Genomic DNA, 16,271 nt, shown 5'->3' with positions numbered 1-16,271 from the left:
TTTTTCCCCATTCTGTAATTCTCATTTTTTACATGTTGAATTCACCAAGTATGATCCTCCCATATTCTTACCTTCTACTTTGTATCTTTTTGTCCTGCTTTCTGGAAGATTTCCTCAACTTTATCTTCCAACTTTCTACTAAATATATAACATTCTAAATTTCTAGCTTTTCTATTAATGTCATATCCTGTACTTCCAATCCTTCTATTATTTCATATTCTAAATGTCTAAGAGCTTTTCTTTGTTTTCTGAGGATTCTTTTTAAAGCAAGCATCCTTTCTTGCTTCAAAGATAGAATTTATCTTACTTCCAAACATATTCCAGTAACTTTTTTTCTTCTTGAACTGTTTCTATTTCTTTCTCTTTCATACTGAGGTTATCTTCAAATGATCCTTAATGTCATATTTGAAAATGAAACATTTAAAGGCTGTCTATAAAATGCGTTAATGGGTAGGTGTCATTGTAGGATGTGGACCAGTCTGGGCCATTTCTCTGGGTGAATCCACATCTGTTATTATCTGTTGGCCTTTTTTCCTGATCATTAGTTTGCTATGACAGGATTAATCTTCCAACCTCACATCTGGAGTTATAAGCCTGACACCCAGTATTCTCAGGACCAGTAGAGAAAAAGAGGCTGGGGAGGATTCCTGGATGTAGATTTCTAGTCAATACTATTTAGTACGACACCCTTAACCCAAGCTGTGTGTAGAGTTCTCCAGTACAGAGAAGAAACTTGAGGGTAAGAAACCCTCTCCTGGTACCATGAGTGTTGCTTATTTTTTATTATAGACTTTTGGACAATTCTTTCAAAAGTACCTGAAGCTACCAATTTCTGAAGAACCCCAGGATCTACGGCACCAATTCTAGGCCTTCCCCAAAAATAAGCAGAAAATTCAGTTTTCTCAGATCTACAAAATTAGTTACTACGTGTTGCTTTTCAGCCTCCAGAGTTTTCTGTGATCAACTTTTCAGTTTTCTTTGTCCCTGACACCCTATGCCTTTAAAAAAACAAACGAAAACCATTATTCCAATTCTAGTAGGGATAGCAAAGTAAATGAAAGTTTTTTAACCCATCATGTTTAAATGAATATTAATCTCATCTGTTTTTTCATGTCATATACTCATTGTTGTTCATTTCTAAATAGTACGAAATTGAAGCTTAAATCCCAACAGGACACAGTTTTCATCATCCAAGCAAGTAGTTAACATCATTTTGGCTTTAATATCTAGTTTTATTGTTTAATCAAAAAAAAAAAAAAATACTGGCCTACGCCATTCCTCTTATTTAGAACCCAAATTCTCTTTGAAACTCAAAACACGATTTTTTAAAAAATTCACAGGGATTTGAAAAGAATGTCGTATTCTCTGTTTGGAACAAAGGTTGACATACGTCTTTTAAATAAAATCTATTGCTATTCAAATCTTCATATCCTTAATTAGTTTATTTGATCTATTAATTTCTGAGAGGTAAATTAAACTCTCTTAAAAAGACTAGTGTTGGGGCGCCTGGGTGGCTTGGTTGGTTAAGCGTCCGACTTTGGCTCAGGTCATGATCTCACGGTCTGTGAGTTCGAGCCCCGCGTCGGGCTCTGTGCTGACAGCTCAGAGCCTGGAGCCTGTTTCAGATTCTGTGTCTCCCTCTCTCTCTGACCCTCCCCCGTTCATGCTCTGTCTCTGTCTCAAAAATAAATAAACGTTAAAAAAAAAAAATTAAAAAAAAAAAAAAAAAAGACTAGTGTTACTAATTTCTCTAAAGAAACATTACTTCATGTTTCAATGCTGTTTATCACACACAATTCCAAGCTGATAGAGTTTAGTTCTAACTTTTTATTAATTAAACAATTTCTTTTTTCACTCATTTTACTCTAGAAAAGGTTTTATCCTTTGCTTGATATTGATGAACTTGTTTTAGTATTTTTGCCATTCCTTTGTTGTTTTTTTTTTAACTTTATTTATTTGTTTTCAGAGAGAGAGCGTGTGCACACTACAGCACACAAGCTGGGGAGGGGCAGATGAGAGAGGGAGAGAGAATTCCAAGCAGGCTCTGCACTGGTAGTGCAGAGTCTGATATGGGGCTCTAACTTGTGAACTGTGACACCATGATTTGAGCCAAAATGCAGAGTCGAACGCTTAACAGACTGAGCTACCCAGGCACCCTGCCATTCCTTTATTTTTAATGATTTAGATTTCCTACTATGTCTTAGATACAACTCATAAAACTACACACCAAAAATTTTTAATCCAATCTGCAAAGGCAGGGAGTGAGGAGGACCAATTCCTGTTAAATTAAAAAAAAGCTGCTGGAAGGCTATCAGTTAATCAAACTTGACAGGGAGTTGGTAAGTCTTGGAAAATAAGATGAACCAGGAGGAAGGTGGACAAGCAATATCACACTAAAGGACATCTTCTTAGGATGCCATTTCTACCACTCTTAATGGCAGAGTCACCATTAAGGCATTCAATGCCATAGCACAAGATTTTTGATCCCATCATAGCCACAAATTATCTCTATCTCCTCCACCTCTTTTCTGTATGAGCTTTTCAGTAGGTTCAATGTATACGGAATAGTCAATCTGGCCTTTCAAACTGCAGCCTCTCCTCAAGCATGTGATGATTTTTCATTGCTTCTCAGCTTACGTAGACCCAAGCAGTGCACAAAGGTGGAAATATGTCTATTTCTAAGAAGTTTCCAAGCACAAATGGGTAGAGACAGGGAAATATTTAAGAGGTTCAGAGGAGGGCTTTCCTGCAAGCTTCCTATTCTCATATCAATAGTTCAGGATAATCAGAGAAGAGTGAATAGTTCTACTGTCATCCCATCTCACCCATACTCTTTATACCAAAATACCAATTTCAGAAATGATGGATGGATCTCTACTTCCAGTGACAATAGGTGACAGCCTATTCTCTTTTACTTTAGTTGATGTCTCAACAGGTAACCTGGACACAGTCAAATGTACTTGCCTATTTTATCATGTTGCCAGAAATCTCACTAACTTCTTTACTGAAATTAAGTCTTTATTAACTGTGAGAACAGTTAAAATGTAAACTTGTTAAACTAAGACTAACATACTACCTTAAGTTCCTAGGCTCTATAAACTCCCAAATTCTGTTCCATTTAATAACTCTAAAAAAGGGAAATAAAAAATTTTAATTATTTTACTTCTAAACTTTTTCATATTTTTCTAATTCTTTTCTTTTAAGAATAATTTTGGGGCACCTGGGTGGCTCAGTCGGTTGAGTGTCCGACTTTGGCTCAGGTCACGATCTCGCGGTTTGTGGGTTAGAGCCCTGTGTCGGGCTCTGTGCTGACAGCTCAGAGCCTGGAGCCTGCTTCAGAGTCTGTGTCTCCCTCTCTCTCTCTGCACCCCCCACCCCCACCTCACACTCTGTCTCTCTCTCATTCAAAAATAAATAAACATTAAAAAATCTTTTTAAATAAAAAAACAAGAATCTTACTATAAGACACAGTATCCATTCCATTTAAACACCCTTAAAAACCCCAATATAGACAAACATCTTACATCTTAAATATCAAAAAATGCTACTGCTCAGAGGGAACTATAAGGATTATTTTTTCCCCTACCAACACACTGTGTTCTTCTCAACTATTCCTAAATTTTGAAATAAGTATTTATTTTAAAACAAATTTAAACACTGGTATTCCAGATTATTAATTTTATTATCTATTTTCCCACCAACTCCTATACCAATCAGACTGTCTCTTAAACCATGTCTAAAATATACTATTATAACTCAGAATACAACATTACAATTACAAGCTCTTCTTAATATTCAAGTAATTTTTTTTTTAGTTCAAAGTACTAGCAATTCAGAAAATACCACTACAGCATAACTTCCTTGGGTGTTACTTCGTTTTCAAACCAAACTTAAAAGCTCATCAGTTTTTTAATAGAACAAGGTGAATGTATCCCAGTTAGTGTTAATAATTTATTTGCAAATTGTGTGTCCAAGTAAATTTATTTTCAATGAGACAATAAAAGCGTTCCATTCTTATTTTAACTTTGCATGACAAACAGGAGCCACATAGTTCACCACTTGCTTGATTTTAAAACTACCCATCCTTACTCTTCCCTCTCACCCACCAAGATAATAACCTCCAACTGGCCTTCCTGACTTCAATCTCTTCTCCAATCATGTTCTATCTGGCTGCTAATCTTTCTTTATTTTTATTCATTTATTTCTGTTCAGTGGCCTTAAGGAGTATCCCTTATCTCTAATTTCTAATCCAAACTTCTTTAGATTCCCCCAGCTCGGGCCACATCTTATCAAATTTATTCTTCATTACATTCATTTAAAATAGACTCTATTTTGAGTAAGGGAAACGCTTACATTCCACAATTTCCATCTCTGTGCTTTTTTAACATAACTATTCCCCTACCTCTCCACCAATATTCCTTCCCTCTCCACCAATCTTCATACCACTTCTTCAAAACCTAGATTAGAAAAATATTTTTGCCAAGGAGCTTAATTAATTAGTCCAGTCTTACTAGATACCATTCATTTTATTTTCTGTCAACTCAGTAATTCAAATGCTTCATTATTAAGTGCTCTTCAAGTTGTGTCTTAAATCATAAGTTCTTCAGAACAGGAACCATATCCTTTACTCCATATATTAGCATTCTTACCCTAGTAAGATACTAAGTGAATTCTGTATAATAACTACCCCAGTGAAAACAAGCAAAGGTTGAAGAACATACAACCACAAAAATAAGGTTTTTCTGCATACAAAAAAAAAATCCAATCTCCCAAAACTAAATACAAATATAACATTCATTTTCATCAAAACAACACAAAAACATAGAACATACCCTTAAAAATATTTTTTTCTATCTGGAGAAGTCAGCTCTTAAAGCTCTTAAGGCTGTTAATTAATAACATTCTAGTTGTTTTTGTTTGTGGTTTTCTAAATCTGGCCCAAAAGATATTATATAAAGTCTTAATATTTTGTAGATAATAACCACACTTTTTCAATGTCTAATCTAACCAATTTGCTTTAGCCTTCTGTACTTCATAAATGCAAAACCTACATAAGAGAAGTTGATATATAAGGTTTTATTTCAAGACAACTATAAAATTCTTAGGGCTACAGTATATTAAGCAAACTTACTACATATTTAAAAAAAACAAAACTTTATATATTCTCATTCCATAAGTTCAAAAGCATTCATAATCCAAATGTTAATGAGAAAGTATTTTCATGTCCACTTCTGTACAAATTTACGAAACGTATCTGTTCTTCAAAACTAGGCATACTAGGATGTAAAGATACATATTTTCATTGTTAGGTACTGTTTCAACTTTATAAAATACATATTTGAGAAATAAAAATATTTCTCCCAAAAGCACCAATTGTTGCAGTAGTAAACAAGGCTTCTGCTGCTCAGTATTTATAAAAAACAATGTTGTAACCATTAATTCCGTTTGAAAAACAGAATTGATTCAAGCATTAGAAGTCAAAATCATGATGAATAATTCCACTTCAGTTTTCATTTTGTAAAGTGTCTCTCATGGATTTTAACCATTCAAATGTTTGTGTAACTGTCCTTAAGGTAACATTCTAGGTTCTTTACACATAAATAAATGTCAAAATCTTTCAGGTTAAGAATGCATACTTAGCTGTAAACAGAAGTACACCAATTTACTCTTATCCCTACAATCACAATCAGAAACACTCAAATACCTTATTAAGTAACCTGCAATGCCTGAAAGCTAACTTACATAATGCCTAGAAGCTACTATTAAAAAGGTTCCAAAAGACCTCTATATTAGGAGGCAATCCAAGACCTCCTCTACCTACTTCTTGGCTATATGCCTAGAGAATACTGTAATGAAAGCAAGCCAGATAACTATGTTATCTGCAGAAGCAATTCAAATCTCTGCATTCTAAACAAATTTCTAGTCATAAAACTACCTTCTGAAGAATCAATATTAATGAAAACTAAGAAACACCTCTCTGATCTTGGTATAAACCACACTGGAAAAAAAAAAAAAGTAGAGCTATGGTACCAACCATCTATCATCTGATTACCTCCAAATTCACATAATGCCAAACAAGGACAGAAAAGACAGAGATTCAAGCCATCAACTCTCACTACCCTTGGAAAGGAGGACAAATATGCCACAATCAAGTTCAAATATAAGCTAAACTTATTTATGGTGATAGAGACCAAAACAGTAGTCACTTTTGGAGGGGGAATTGGAAATTTTTTCCATATAGAAAATGTTTACTGTCTTTATCTGAGAAGTCGTGTGTGTATGCTTCTATGAAAAATTTCACTGAGGTGTAGTCATAAGATGTGTGCACTTCACTGTATGTAAGTTATACCTAAATAAAACATATAAAAATAACTTACAAAAAATGGTCAAATCTAAAAACCTTTTCTCAATTCAATTCCTTTTTGATCATTCTCCATCATACGGCTAATCAGAGAATACCAATATTCCCTAAGCACACTTTTTTCCCCTTAGAAGACCTACAAGACTTTGTGAGTACTCTTCTGCATTTTTCCTGTTCTGCCTCGTGTGTGTGTGTGTGTGTGTGCACGTGCACGCGCGTGTGTGTGTGCGCGCGCATATTTGTGTGTGTGAGAGAGAGAGAGAGAGAGAGAGAGAGAGAGAGAGAGAGGGAGAGAGAACGTAAGCAGGGTTGAGAAGGGCAGGGGGAGGGGGGTGGGAATCCCAAGCAGGCTCCACACACAGCATGGAGTCCACCACGAGGCTTGATCCCATGACCTTAGGATCATCACCTGAGCGAAAATCAAGTCAGAAGCTCAACCAACTGAGCCACCCAAGTGCCCCTTGTTCTGCCTCATATTAACTCACTTAAATTAATTTGATATTTGATTAATTTGATATTTGATATTAATTTGATTAATTTGATATTAACTGCTCATGTACAAGACATGATTAGGCACCCTCCAACATACAATTACACACACATCCCCCATACTAAACAAATTCCTTAAACTAGATTCAAGTCCCTCTATTATCTGATTTCAAATTATGTCTCCTATTTTAATTCCCATCACTTTACAGATTTGTTCTCCAGCAGACTCTTTTCTTAGCTACCCTTTAAGGCTCATTTCAATTCCTACTTTATCCTTTCTCCATATGTGTACAGAACTAACTATATCTGCACTGTCCAATACAAAAGCCACGTCGCTACTAAGCACTAGTAGTCTGGCTAGTCTGAATTGAGATGTGCTTTAATTACAGAACACACACTTCTGATTCTGAGACCTGACGTGAAAAAAATGAATGCAGAATAGCTCAATTATTGGAATAATGTTTTGAATATACTGGGTTAAATAAAATACATTAATAAATTTAATTTTACCTATTTCTTTTTATTAAAAATTTTTTTTAATGTTTATTTATTTTTGAAAGAAAGAGAGACACAGAGTGTGAGTGGAGGAGGGACAGAGAGGGACACACAGAATCTGAAGCAGGCTCCAGGCTCTGAGCTGTCAGCAGAGTCCGACGTGGGGCCCGAACTCAAGAACCATAGGATCATGGCCTGAGCCCAAGTCTGACACTTAACTGACTGAGCCACCCACGCACCCCTCTTTTCATTTTTTAATAAAGCTACAGAAAAATTTAAATCACATTTGTAGCACAACAACATATTCCTACTGGTCAGTGCTGCCCTGTACAATTTATTTATAAAAGCCCCACAAATTATATTTAAATATACGTCATCCACCCAATTAAAGTATAAGAATTCAGTATTTTCCCTTTTATAAAGGTTATTACATTAGGAATTACAAATAGTAACCAAACAAAATTAAGTGCCTATTTAATTTTAATATCACTTTTTAAATATTTCTAACAGGGAAACTTACAGCATTTCAAAGTATAAAAATATAGGAAAAGTTGTTTTCACATGCCTAAACTGAAAATGTCATCTACATTTTACATATATCCAATTTTGAGTTAAATGTCTCACCAGGTAGATATTATTAAACCTGTAGCATTTCTAATCCCAAAGAGTATTAGTTCTGATTAACCTTCATTATTTTTCTTCTTGGTCACTCAGTAAAGAAAAAAGGCAGTCTCCACTTTGACCAATATGATTGTACCAATATCCAGCAGCCAAGACAAAGAGCCTTTATCTGGTGGTATGAATAAACAATGTGGGCAATATGACACCGCTTAAAATAAGAGTAGGCAGAAAAATGCTTTTATAATGTTTTATAAGTAGGAAATAAAACTTACAAATTGTATAATTAGGTTAAAGTACAGATAGAAAGGAGGGGAAAGCACAGTAGAAAGATTTCATCTATAGAATCAAGATATACCTAAGATTCAAACTTGGCTGCTGTACTAATTACTATCTACATGACCTGAGTTTGAGTTTGTTTCCTTGCATATAAAACGGGAATATATACATCAAACATTATTATAAGGAATACAGAGTAGATGCTTAATGTTGGTCTCATCGCCCTTAACTTTAAAAAAAATTTTTTTTAATATTTATTTTTGAGAGAGAGAGAGAGAGAGCGAGCGCGCATGAGCAGGCGAGGAGCAGAGAAAACAGGAGACACAGAATCCAAAGCAAGCTCCAGGCTCCAAGCTGACAGCAGAGAGCCCAGCAGAGAGCCTGATGTAGGGCTCAAACCCACAAACCACAAGATCATGACCTGAGCCGAAGTCAGATGCTTAACTGCGCCACCGCGGCGCCCCTCATCTCCCTTTCCTTTAATACTAATGATTATATAATGGTGATAAGAAATGGGTAACTTTTCTCTCCTTCATTTTCCAAACTGCTGAAAATATTAAGCATATCTGAAACTTCTAACTTTTCATGCTCACACCTCTCTGCCACATGAACTTAAAATTACTTTTACTAGCTTTTAAATAAAAAGCTTAAAATCTATGTTGGTGGTGGGGGACATAGGTGGTAGAAGAAAAATTAAAGATACAAGTAAGTTTAAGACCATACCAGCCCAAATACAAAACAAAGTATGGAGAGGAAAACAGCAAAAGGAAATGCTGTTTGAGGAAATTCCCCTGACTCAGACAAAGCAACAAAATGATAACATACCTCTCCTCTCAATCTAGCTGCTGTTGAAGCTATTCTCTCTTAGCTGGGGTTTAAAAGTATATTATATACAAATACATACAGCCACTCACCCTCTTCCCGCCACTAATGGTCAAAAATTTAAAGGACAGTAAAGAAATTCAGAATGTTTTAACCAAGATAAATCAACACATTGGCTGGGAAACAACTTCACATTAAAATGCACTCATTTCCAAGTGCATTTATTCATCAGCTGACAGTACTAAAAGGGAATGTGCTCCTGAAATACTGAACCTGGTTAATAGCTTCTGCTGCTAGAACTGGAGAAGGCACACTTTGATGCCTACATCTAACTTCCTTTATCAACAACCCTCCCTTTGTAGACATGGGTCTAAAAAAGGAACACTAGCAAAAGTATGTAATTCCAAATCACTTGCAGGTGAAAATTTCAAGTTATTATAAAAAAATTAAACAATAGTAGTAACTATTACTATTATTATAAAAGCTAACATTTGCTCAGCACCCATTGTGTACCAGAAAGCTAAGGACTTTACATGAATTATGTAATGTAAACTTTAAGCCTCTATGAAGATTATTATTGTTAAATCCTCTTGCCTAATGCTCACAGAGCTAGATTTTTTAAAGCAATCTCTATGCCCAGCGTGGGCCTGAACTCACAACCCTGAGAGCGAGTCTCAAGAGTCACATGCACATGCTCTACTGACTGAGCCAGCCAGGTACCCCCACCACAGCTAGATTTTAACCCCATCAGTTTTACTTCAAAGCTTACACTTTTAAACCTTAGCTCATCTTATCTCTTTATTCATATACAATTATAAATGCAACTATGATTTCCTGTGTGTGTATATATACACATTTGTCTGTGTGTGTATGTGTGTAATACTCAGCAAATCAACAGTAAGCAACAGGCAAGGCTTTTATCCACCTTCACAAACCATTCAACAAACAAATGGCCATCATTCTCTTTCCAATAAATGGTGTTTTGAAAATACTAGTTATATTATCATCTTCCTCAAGAAACTGATGAAAAAAATATGCATTCAGCTTTCAAATAAAAGGATAAACACCACAGAAGAAAGGATAAAAGTGTTAATCTTTTATAAAAGATAGATAATTGATAGAATACAGATAAACATGCTTTGTAAACTGTAAAGTACTTTCATCCTAACACTTCGTTACATTTTTTTTATTTTAAATTACTCATTTCACTCCTGACTTATTTAAGTTTCTGGACTTTGTACAAAAAGTCTTTTAAAAGCTTTTAAAAGCTGTATTTTCAACTTCAATGAAAGACATACATACTAAAGGCTTAATACCTAAAATTGTATTTATCACTCCAACCAACTTCAACTGTACCACAATCTAGACCAACAGAATTAAATTACAAGGAAAAAACCACTTATCTATACTTTTCGCAAAGTTACTTACAAGATCACAGTTCCAAGAATCCCAAATGAAATGGGAAGGCTACAGCTTGCAAACAGAAGAGGTAAAGCAAAGATTAGTAGAGGGAGAGTATAAAGGAAATATCTTAGAAACACTAATCTTAATCCAGCCTCACTTTCCTCCATCCAGAAGTGTGCACTGCTGCTTCTGTCCTGGCATGCTTCTTTTCTTCCCCCTGAGATCCTCTGCTTTTCTCCTCCTGGAAAGTTATGTCACAGGACTTTTTGTTTTTCTTGCTAACATTTCTCAATTGTCAAAGGATGTCCTATCTTGAATCTTGTCCTTGAAAAGGACAAAAACATAGTATCTCCCCATAATTAAGAGTTCCTCCTAAATTCAAAGATAGTAACTCCATAGTTCAAATTTGGCAGATCTTAGAAAAAAATTAACAGTAGAGCAACTACGACCCTAGAGATGAGAAACACCCTTTTCATGGAGACCCCCACCTTCCTGAAGAAAGACCATGAATTTAATTTGCTATTCTACCTTCTAGGTCTCAAGTGATCTTTACACTTGTTTTTAAGAGAAGAACAGAAATACTTCAGCCAACCAGCAGGGTGAGCTAGTGCTAGAATCAGATTGATTACTGTCAATTTTCTGAAAATTCAAAGATGTAAATGGTCTGTAATATTAAAAGCAACTATTTCTCTCTATTAACAGACAATACATCTAGAACTGCCTTAATCGTTGCTGTATCTCATAACTTTGTAAACATTTACAGATTCCATCTACAAAACAGTCTTTATTGGGATTAATGATAATAAGTGTAAAAAACTAGAGCTCATTTGAATACCTACCCAAAATATCATAATTGCTATTCTTTATGCTCATGTTTTATTGTATACAGCTATCAATTAAATTAAAAACACCTTTTTAAAAGGACTGGTATAAAATTAGGACTGGATAATTCAGCATACCTATTTCTGAATTCAGGGCAAACTGCTGCCTTTAAGACTGCCTGAAAAGCAATCATGAGAAAAGCATTCCTACAAAAATAAGATCCACTCTTTTCCTTTGGTCCCACACCCTGAGAAGAGTCTAAATAGGTAACCCTAACACTAACAGTATGTCTGGGATAAACCTGATCTTTTCTGACAACCAATCTGTCTAAATTTTAGGTATCCTCACCACTTCTAGTGACTGTCCTTGAGTCTCCCCTCTTCTCATGCTACCCAATACAGTCTCAATTCAACCACACCAAAACTCTTCCTCATATAACTTGAATAACAAATTAAAACTGCAAAATATTTAAGGTTTGCAGATAACACTCACTTTGTAATTACTAATAATCTGAGAATAATCGATTTATCACATGACTAAAATGTAATTAAATCTACTCAGTGTTGAAAATTAAGAAGTAGTTCTTAGAAAAATCAATAATTTAAATGTACCCTAAATGACCAATAAAAGCTTTAAAACCTCAATATGATTTAAAAGTTTTTGTTATATTTGATATCCAAAGAAGTTAAAGAACTGAGGGATCCCACCATAAGTGATTTTGCTACTTTTGAATTTCCTAACAGATCTTACAGATCTACTACTATTCAGTAGTAGTAAATCTTAAAAAGTTGCTTTTAACAAGGGCTAATCTGTCATGTCCATTCACCCAATAAAAAAGCTACCATTACAAAATGAAGGCACTCGCATTACTGTTTTCAGCATCGCATTTCTTATGTAATAATTTGTAGTAATGGCAATTACTTCAAATCTTCCAAGAAGTTCATCAAGCTGTTTTTTTGTTTTTGTTTTTTTTAATTTCTGGGTCAAGACTGCTTTTTGAAAACCTCACAATTCAAAAGCAACATTGGCCCCAAATTATCTGAAATGTCTGTATTTTGTATCTGAAATTATTTCACTGAAAGTCACTTTCACAACTGTATCACCATGTTAATTGAAACTTTTTAACTTATTGTCACAGAAGTTCTCATTAATATAATAGTATCTAATAAGTGTTTTCAACCACACTTATTTAAATGTTTTATTTTAACCATTAGCTGCAGACAGTCACCTTTTCATCCCACCAACGTGATCAACGAAAAGAGCAATGAGGTAGAAGTTGAAAAGACAATTTTCCATTATTCACTAACTTAATCATACTTGGTCCTTAATATATTATAAAACAGTGGGTAAAACTAGGTGTTCCCTGAGATTCCTTCCACTCCAAAACCACATGATTCAGTAATACATTTTGCCAATGTCGATGTATCTCCTATTCGTTAATACAGTAAGAGTGTTCTCTATTAAAAGATGAAAAGTTAAAGGGGGAAAATCTGTATCTGAAAGAAGCAAGGAAAATGAAAGTTTTAAGTCATATTAAAAAATTCAAATTTTAATTTGAACAGAGATCTAAAGTTAACAATCCAAATGTGCTTTAACCCTGCAATCACATAACTTACTCTTGTTAACGTGACCTGGCCAAAACATTAGTTGTTTCCAAATTCTGTACTTCAAACATTAGTTAATACCAATATACAAAGTATGAGGTAGCCGTAAGTGCAGTGTCACTTTACAATTCTAAAATCCACACTACAGAGGTTTTAACAGGGATATACATATCACTGCATCAACAGTGGTCAAGCCTTCATGTTTCACCTATTAAAATGTCAAAATTCTAACTTCCTCATAAAAACTAATTTTTTCTCACCAAAGCTACCAAAGCAGTATTACTGCCATCAACTTCCCTGGATACTTACACATGACACTGAAGGCAAACAGCAGGTTTCCTTTGAGTAACTTGAGTTGTCTATTTTTTGAAATGCTTTCCTTCTTCTTGGACCAAAGAAATGTAACTAAACTACTGCAGAGAGGCAATATACTATTAAGGCAAATCTAATCTATCATCCAGATGCAACAAGCCTGGCATTAGTCAGAACTGGCCAGAAGAGATGATGGTGTTTTGGTATTCCTGTTGTAATTATTGACTTGTATACAAAACAGGACCATCATTTAGGCCCCCATTGTGTTTACCCCCTTGTTGAGTACTTCTCAATGACCACACAAAATTTGAAGTCTAGACATGAAAGTTTTATAACAACTAAATTTATGTCAATGTTACTTAGGCAGTTCAAGGAAAGTTTTCCACTAATGCTGCTAAACCATGGATGGATCCCAACACGAGAGTCGTCTGTGGAAGTCTCGTAACAAGAAACCTTTAGCTCCACCACCTAAGTTTCCAATCACTGAGAAGGGTCTGGGACAACTCATCTTCAGGTTCACGGGAGAAGTGGAGCACACCTGCTTTCCTCTGGCAGAGATTAAGCTCCCAGGGACACAAAGGCCAGGGAATCAGACCTGGAGAAGCAAAAAGCTTTAGCTGGACACCCACCAAGCCCCTGGCAACCCAAACACTTTGGGCGATTTACCTCTTGCTGTTACTTCCCAGGCACCTAGCGGCATAAGATCTTGCAGAACAGGGGGAGGGGAGGTCTATGCGGTCCCGGTCCCACGTAAGGGGAGGGGTGTGTGCAGTTAATGCCAGAGCTGGCGCTTCTGGCCCAAACCGAGCAGCCCCGGAGAGGGGTTGGTGACTGCTCTCGGACCGCCCCGTTACTCAGTGCGTTGCAATGGCGACCGCCAGGCTCCCCAAGCCGCCGGATCTCGGCCCCTTCCCCCTACTGCTCACTGGCTGCTCGGCTTCATGTGACTAAACAAAACCCCCAAGTCTAGTGCCCAGCTCAGCCCCTTTGTGTCCGCTACCGGATCCTCCGACGCCGCCGCGGAAAGGTCCCCCCCCCCCCCCACCCACTCTCCGCCGAGTCCCGCCCCGCGGCGGCGGCCGCCGCTCACCTCAGGCTCCGCCGCCCCCCGCGGCCGCCGCGGCCGCCGCCTCCCCGAACCCGGGGCCCGGGCTCCTTGTGTAGCACCAACTCCGCCTCCTCGGCCGCCGCCGCCATCTTAGCCTGTGCGGCAAAACGCGTCCTTTTGGATGGCTGGGACCCAGCCTAGGGCGTAGCTCCCCGGGCCCGAGCGCCGAAGGTCGGGTCCCCCAAGTTCTTCCGCCACCCTCAATCCCGCCGCCGCCACAGCCCAGAGGCCCGAAACCCACTCGAGTCCCGGAGAATCCGACCAAATAACCCCTGAAACTCACAGTTTGGTGCCGTGTGCGTCAAACCGGGGCGACGTTGGGAGCGCGCGGCGTCCCCGCGTCACACGCCGCTCTGTACGCTACTCGGCTCCAACGGCCCCCCTCCGCTCCCCGCTTTTCGCCTCCGGCCCCGGTTCCCACGGCGCAGGCGCGCTGCTTTCCCGCCTCTACCGAGCTGCGAGCCGCGGGGGCGGCCAGCGAGGAGTTCTAGGGCGGCTTTGCTCTGGTGGAGCGCCTGGGCCAATTAGGCAAACGGGGGCAGCAGAAACAGTGCACCACTGTTCTCGGGTGCCAGAAACCAAACAAGGTCACCTCCCCCAGCGCTGACCTAATCACTCTCAAGGAGGTTCCCGCCCCAAAGTAGGCACGCTCCAAATATGGTGGTGCCCAAACTCTGCAAGACCCAAGCACTTAGGCAAGCCTAGGCCCTTTAAGGTGGAACAGGCCCGTATTTGATTTCCATGATCACTAGAGTGCCAAAATTCCTTTTCTTGTCCTACTGTTGATGAAAAGAGCAAAGGAACTCAAGATTGCCAGTCACAACTGTAATGGCAGAGGAAGGTTTGGATCTTAAGGGAGCCAATTGTTGGGAGATGCTTGATGGCCAGGCGAAGCATCAAATGTGGCAACTCAATTAGCGGAGCAGGCTGCCCTAAAAGGTGCCCTGGGTTTGGCCCAATTTGATTCTTTCAAATCTCAAGTGCAGGGAGGATACTTTGTCCCTGTGTTACTCATTATGCCAGAAGTCTCCAAATTAAGGTTATATAAGAAGCACTTGAGATACTGGTTAACCCTTCAAAGAATCAGTAGGTCCCAAAAGAGTTCTGGAAATCATCCTTTTTAACAAGCATCCACCTCAAGAGTCTGAGGACAGAGTTACACACACTACACTTTGAGAAACACTGACTTGGGGCTATTCTCTTGCTTTCGAACTGAGCAAACAAGAAGTTGCTAACATGTTTGACATGAACCAAAAGTTCCCAAGGAATCTACTAGTCCTGTCTTAATAAATGTTTCATCTTTTCTGAATCTGTTTTCTTCTTTAAAAAACAACAACAACAACAACAAAAACCCTTTCATTAGCTTAGCAACCATCATAAACTGTGCTTCTCCAAACCCTCAAGATGTTATTGGCATTCAGAGAAATACACCATATTTGTGCTTATTTGACAAGAATGAGGGACATTCTCTTTCCTGTATGATCATGACAGCAGCAGCAGACATAGATCCCCAAGAACAGATATTTACACTTGCTGCATTAATTAATAATAAAAATGGCTAACACTTTTGAGTGCTTACTAGGTACCAAACATTGCTCCAACTCATTTAATTTCATTACAACCTAATGAGGCAAAGGGAGGCTAGGTAATTTTCTCAAAGTCACGAAGCTCTTTAGACTCTTTAAAATGTGAATTTTCCTTCTGTATTTACACAAATGGGTAAATAATACTATGTAAATGAAAATTTTTTTCAGCCAATTGAGAGGGGTGCCCTCTGGGTCATTTCATCTGTGGAATCATTAAAATCAGACATTCTCCATTTACTATTAGACTTACAATTAATAAAAATCCTATGTACTATGAAAATTTTCATGACATTGTATCCGTACAGAAGCAGTTACCATAAAAACAAAAAAACAAAAACAAAAACAAAAAAAGCCAACAAACTCTGTTGCTT

General features: G+C 37.5%; 1 protein-coding gene across 25 annotated transcripts in view; it reads right to left on the bottom strand.

Annotated features, from left to right (window-relative positions):
- ZNF644 (zinc finger protein 644) overlaps window positions 1-14,879 on the bottom strand; it is a 104,577-nt gene extending 89,698 nt beyond the window's left edge. For 4 of the 25 annotated variants that reach the window (XM_019414113.2, XM_019414112.2, XM_019414114.2 and 1 more), the window contains exons 1-2: window positions 14,598-14,879; window positions 13,204-13,801 (exon numbers count right to left, since the gene is read on the bottom strand). The gene's annotated coding sequence lies outside the window, so the exon portion shown is untranslated. The other 21 variants (XM_019414126.2, XM_019414129.2, XM_019414127.2 and 18 more) reach the window with 13 other exon arrangements.
- Between the last annotated feature and the right edge of the window lie 1,392 nt (window positions 14,880-16,271).

Source organism: Panthera pardus, unplaced genomic scaffold (assembly GCF_024362965.1).
Source record: "Panthera pardus isolate Hobbes unplaced genomic scaffold, ASM2436296v1 HiC_scaffold_11, whole genome shotgun sequence".
Taxonomy (NCBI): domain Eukaryota; kingdom Metazoa; phylum Chordata; class Mammalia; order Carnivora; family Felidae; genus Panthera; species Panthera pardus.
This window is presented reverse-complemented; position numbering and strand designations above follow the sequence as displayed.